Source organism: Miscanthus floridulus, chromosome 15, assembly GCF_019320115.1.
Source record: "Miscanthus floridulus cultivar M001 chromosome 15, ASM1932011v1, whole genome shotgun sequence".
In the NCBI taxonomy this organism is placed as follows: Eukaryota; Viridiplantae; Streptophyta; class Magnoliopsida; order Poales; family Poaceae; genus Miscanthus; species Miscanthus floridulus.
Window position 1 is genome coordinate 45,020,114 of NC_089594.1, and position 6,630 is coordinate 45,026,743.

The 6,630-nt window shown below is 40.0% G+C and overlaps 1 non-coding gene across 1 annotated transcript; it reads right to left on the bottom strand.

Annotated features, from left to right (window-relative positions):
- Positions 1-4,514: 4,514 nt before the first annotated feature.
- On the bottom strand, positions 4,515-4,621 carry LOC136509697 (small nucleolar RNA R71). The gene has a single exon (XR_010772446.1). It is a non-coding gene; the product is annotated as a small nucleolar RNA R71 (small nucleolar RNA).
- Between the last annotated feature and the right edge of the window lie 2,009 nt (positions 4,622-6,630).

Sequence of the window (6,630 nt, forward strand, 5' to 3'; positions counted from 1 at the left end):
TGATGCCTCACTAATGGTTGAAAATGAGATTCTCAAGGAGGTCAATGAGCTCACTCATGCCTTAGGCAAATCCTATGGTGGTGAGGACCGCTTGCTTATATGCTTACATAGCCAAAGAGCATCTCTCTACAAAGAGGGATTGGGCTATACCTCCAAAGAGGGCAAGGTGGCCTTTGCCTCTCACAAGATTAGTTTTGTAAAGAACAATGGTCGGTATTGCTATAGTTGCAAGCAATTTGGTCATAAAGAGCATGATTGCAAAAACAAGAACAAGAATGCTAATGTGTCCTCAATGAAGTTTGATTCTTGTTATTTGCTCACTAAGGGTGCCAATGGTGTGAAGGCTAAGTTTGTTAGTACATCCATGTTCGACTCAAAGAAGAAAGCCATTTGGGTACCAAAGAACTTAGTGACTAACCTTCAAGGACCCAAGCAAGATTGGGTACCTAAAAAGAATTAATGTTTTTTTGTAGGTCAATTATAAAGCTAGAGGAAGGCATTGGGTGCTTGATAGTGGGTGTGCTCAACACATGACTGATGATGCAAGAATGTTCAAAACCAAGACTTTGGTAGAAAAAGGTGGCACCACCATTGCAAGCACCACCTCAAGAATCCTCATCTTCAAGAGGGAACCGAGGTACTCGATCAATGAACTTCCACTACTATCAAGGGCAAGATTATGAAGCAACCTCAAGTGAGCATCTAGGAGGACACATGTCTTTCTCTGGCCGAGGGTATCATGACTCTTAGGAGGCCTACCACCGCTTTGACAACAGACTCGCATCCATTGAACAGACAAATGCTACCATACAAGGTACGTTACACAATCATACACAATGGCAGGTAAGCATGGGACAAGGATGGTTAGCCTCCAACAACAACAGCAACAGTAAAATAAAAAATGAGAGGCTCTATTCTAGCACCTCCATATTCGGCCACCTCATTGAGCAACCACGACAACAACCAGCTTGGGGGAGAAGGCATCCCCCATGTATCTAGATAAGTATGTCTTTTCCTTTTATTATTCTTAGTTTGTTTTAAAAAATGATGAATAACTAAAAACAAAATAAAAAGATATCTTTATAGAAATATATATAGTTATAATGTGTGAACTAAAAATAAAAACAAAATAAAGAGTGTGTCTAGTTTGCTTTAATTTCTTTTAAGAGCTAAATAAATAAAAAGGGGCTCTGAAGATAATCTCTTAAAATAGAAATGATGAATAGTTGTTCTATTGTAATTCCCTTTGAGTACCTAGTTTTCAACCTTGAATTCTCTTGAGTTTTGGATAAGATTGTTTTGATATAAGGATTTACTCTGAACTTGAAACTCATGGGTAGCATATGCTTGATCTAAGTCTAGGTAATTGATGGATATGATTTGAGAAGGTCTGAGCTGCTGTTTATCTTGTTCTAAGTGACACTAAAGTTCTAGAGATTTATCTGTTGAAAAACTCAAATGCTATATGATGAGTTCCTGTATGACAAAGCTTGAATTCCTACTAGAGCCATACATATTATTTAGGCAAGGAAAACTTCCACTTATATGTTGTTTGTTTTGGATTGAGTTTTATCAAGCTTTGTTGACCCTTATGAGAGATTTGTCATGCTTTTAAAATCAAGACCACATACACTCCACCCAAATATGCACTACTCCTACACTAGGAGTAGGCGCAAAAACATGCCATTCCATTAAGATCCACCTAAAAATGTTCTACTCCTACACTGGGGGTGAACACAAAAACATGCTTGATAGGTTTTTCTATCCACCAAATAAATGCTCCAAATTTCTTGTTACTATCTCTCAAAAGTTTTGTTACAGAGAAGAGGCATGGGCTATGCAAAACTTATTCATAACAAAATGGAAGAGAAAGAGTTAAAAAATAGACAAGTGTCCGAGATATTGAAAAACAATGGGTACTTAGATGCCTGCCTGAAAAAGAGAGAGAGATGAATAAGATAGCCCATGTTCTCTTGCAAAAATGTTTCCAAGTTTCAAAAGAGATATGTTTTCAAGGAACAAAGTAGAATTAGGTTAGCCACCACAAATATCAACCTCATATATCCACACACATGCATATCTTGATTTGATTGTATGACTCAACTCTCTTTGGATCTGTTGTTTGACTTTACAATATATGCATTGCAAGTATGCTCTAGCTTTCTCCCTACCTATGAACTCCATATAAGCTTTAGTGGTAGGAAGAGATAAGGCACAACATCATTTTATGCTTTGGTGAGTGTTGACAGTAGTAAACAAACATTATAAACTATCAATAAAACAAGCATAAGGGCACAATTGAGATCACCAACAAAGGTCTAGGGGTTTAAACTAATAAATTCCATGAGATTTGGTGAATCTATGATTTTTGCAGGGGTTAACCAGAAAATCATCAAGGTGGACCTACATGTCAGTGTTAATTGCACTTATCCACCGCGAAACAGGCACCAGAAGGTTCTAGAGGACTCCAGAGGACACCACACCGAAGCAGGAGCCGAGGGGCTACCAGGTGGGGCTGGCTAGCCCCAACTGTAGGCCGCTCGGGCCCTAGGGCCCACTAGTCATCCTTCGCCTCATCAAGTCGGTTTTCCACCGCCTCCTAGGTTACATATATGCCGTTTCCTTAAGTTTGATCCAAGGGCTCACGTTGGATCTCTAGGCTATATATATCAGCCCCTGCCACCCCCTCTAGGGATAACCCTAGTCATCAAGTCATTTGAGAAGACAAAAACCCTAATCATCCTCAGAGCTCCATCATATTCTATGGCATAGCTAGTTTGGCTAGGTCTAGAGGGAGGCAAGCAGGCTTCGCTTAGATTCCTGATCGTGTCAAGAGTGTGGTTTGGTATAATCTTTGTACTGCCTCTCTCTTTTGTATCTCCATTATTTTTATATGCTTGCTACATTTGTTATGACAATATTAGTATTCATCTTATTCATGTTCTTTGTTATAATGTTCATCGTCTACTTTGATTATATACCTAGTATAGTTGGGTTATCATCATATTCATGCATATGTTCATATAGTGCTACCCTAAAGATCCATGGGTGGGTAGTTGACATTGTGTAAGCATGGTGCTTATACATTGTTTACCTGTGGATACACCCTATATTCTAGATCATGTGGTAGATCACGGACATGACACTCCCGTTGAGTCCTTTGTAGTCCACTCCCCGATGTAGGTAGCACATAGGATCTAGTTACAAAGGGGGACAAGCTCTGTTCTTAATCTCCCTTAGTAATATCCCTTATGTGTAGATATGAAGATGATCTTAGCAATGACTATTAGGTGTAATTGCACTAATCAATGTATGCTTTGACTTATAATTAAGAATGACTTAGGAATTATTCCTCTAATATTCTACCTAAGTATGCTAATGCCATTGAAAGGAGTACTCTAAGTGATTTATCAGTATCATTGATCAATACTTATCATATATATATATCTTATCCTATGACTTACCACTATTATGAGTAGAATATTGGTTATGGTTTACTTCTCCATCAATAGTATAAGTTATCAATACATGTCCATGCTAGACCTTCCCTATGGTAAAATATAAATAACTGATACCTGGAATACTCTCGGGTGAAGTACTACAATGGTATAATTATCTGTGCGCTTTCAGATTCCTTTCATATATATATATATAATCATATCGATTCCTCCTAGTCACATAAATTAATAAAGAACTATTTAGTATTATTCTAGTAGTAATGCTACGTAGTACCAACAAACATTTCTAGCATGATCACTAGGGATGACAACCTAGTAAGTAATGTTAAGAGATGTATGTATACATTAGGTGACTACTAAAACAAGTGGCAAGTTAATAAATACCAACAAGCATTTCTGGCATCGTTGCTGGAGAAGGTAGATAGGCAAAGGAAGTATTGATAAACTTATACTTATTGATGTGATCGAGATAAACCAAATACCCCTGCTCAAGCAGGATTACCCTTGTTTTGTCTACTTTCATATCTTATGCAGGGTAATGTATGATCGGTTTTGACCTTTCAACAAACTACATTGACTAATCTAGAAGCATTACTTAAGAGAACTAGAGCTAAACTCAAGAAAGTTTTAGCTTTAGAGTTGGAAGAAAACCAAATAAGGTGAAGCTTAACACTAGAATTTGAAGCCATGGCTAACAAGACTCTCCAGTGAATTCTCTGCTCCAACTATGGCTAACATCCATACTAGGACCGACAACCAATGTCGGAGACAATGGATTCGAGCTCAAGCTAACTCTCATCAACATGGTAGCAAGTGAGCTAGTTTTGTGGAAAGGCACATGAAGATGCTAGTGCTGATCTCCAATACTTCTTGGAGATCTGCAGCACTTTCACCATCAAGGGAGTAACCAAGGATGCCATACTACTTCGCCTCTTCCCATTCTCACTTTTAGGGAAGGCGAAGCAGTGGTTCTACGCCAACAAAGATAGAAACACTACATGGGATAACTGCTCCACTGCCTTCCTAGCAAAGTTCTTTCCCATGGGCAAGACCAATGGTCTGCGTGGGAGAATTTGAAGTTTTTAGCAGCAACATGATGAATCTGTTCCTAAGGCATGGGAATGTTTTCAAGACTATATATCAGAATGTCCTCATCATGGGATGAAGAATTGGCTACTCATGCAGATGATCTACCATAGGTTGACCAACAGTACCTGTGAGACCATGGATGCTACTACTGGAGGTGTATTATTATCACTTACACTTCTAGCTACGACCACTCTTGTGGAGAAGATGGCCTCCAACCAAGGCTAGAATGAAGAACGTGTTCAAACCTACAAGAGAGGTGGAGGTATGCATCAACTCAAGGAGGTAGACATGCTATCTACCAAGATAGACCTAGTGATGATGAAGCTTGAAGACCAAGCTAATGAAAAGAATGAAGTCATGCACATTCATGATTCCTGCATGACGTGTGAAGTATGTGGCAACATTGGGCATTCAGGGAATAGCTATCCTAAAACCCAAGAGGATGTGAATTTTCTCAACAACAACTACTATCGTCTTCAATGGAATCAAGGATGGAACTAGCAACAGAGGCCAAACTACCAAGAATCACAAATAGCTCAGCTGGTGGCTGTTGTTCCTCCATCCGACAAAGGTAAGATTCTAGGGCAACCGGAAGATCTAGAAACTACAAATCTTGTCAATATTCACAATGCAGTTTACTACTATATGGAGCCATCGACGGGAAGGTGGATAGACTATACCTTGCTAGAAAAGAAGAGCGATCTAGGGAGACCTATCATGTCGTAGAACTGACCAATTTATAAGAATACAAGTACAATGGCAATCCGCAAGTGGTCGCACTGTCATACTTGAACCCATATAAACCTGATAGTCCATCGAGTAACCTCGACGGGTCTCGATAAATGATTTACAACAACCAAGATCGTACAGGATTCAACATACATGCCACATATTACATAAAGTTTACAGATACTTTTCATCATCAGAGTACGAATAAAAGTTATTACAAACCGAGTTTGATAAATAAAGCGGAAGCAAATAAGTTCGAAGATAAAGTTTCCAACATAGTTTAATACAGTGCCAAACCAGATCACGGTCCACAAAAGCAAAGATAGGAATTACTAAAGAAGCCTGCCCAAGGCTTACTCCTCATCCATGGCGGGATAGAAGCAACTCTTGCAATAACCATGATACACAGTGCCATCTGCAACAATGGGAAAATAAACCCTGAGTACGAGAAGGTACTCAGCTAGACTTACCCGTCATGAACCAGAAATAAAATGACTCCAAGGATTATGCAAGGCTATATAAGTGGACGTAACTTGACCACATTTTGCGTAAAAGGCAATTGATCCGTTGTACAATTATGATTCCTTTATCAAGTTAATTATAACTATTCATTTCTAGATTAGCAACTATCCTGTGCCAAACATGTGGTATATCATTTAGAAGCATACAATAGTAACCATAGCAGGTGTTGTAATTCCATATTCATCCGAACCATCATGTTTCATAACACAGTTACTACGATGTTGGAGCTAGCCAAGTTTCTCACTATCCGGGAGAGACGGCGATTCGAATCGATTTCAACCAGCTGGGAATTTATTCCTAACACAAACCCAGGTCTACCAGCCACGATAGCCTTAGGTCACCTTTGGTACAACTCCTGGTACACATTTCGTGGGTCCGTACTGCGCCGCACAATCTGGAACACCAGATGCCAGGATGCTCAGGCCAAGCCTGCCCTTGGGCTCAGTCTGATCGTTCCCCAGAAGGAGCGCACAACAGAACGATTCCTGGCCTGAGTTGAATTACTCGGCTTCGCGGTCGGAACGAGTTATCCGGCCAGCTAAGTGAGAGGCATGCGTTCAATCTTGTCAGAAGTTCCAACAACTGGTACGGTCCTTGATCGACACAGACGGGGATAGATCCACACCCAAGACCTCCATGTCTTGTTGCTTCTCTATCGACCTCCCGTCCGGTCTTGATTTACTTTTACCTCATGGTTCTGTTCCACGATGGCAGATATAGCCAACCGTGCTCCGGTATCCACCTATATCTCGCAGGTGATAGGTCATCACCCGACTTCTACCGGTCTAAGCATGGCTAAGCATTTATTCGATCCTGGACCTATACCGGTTAA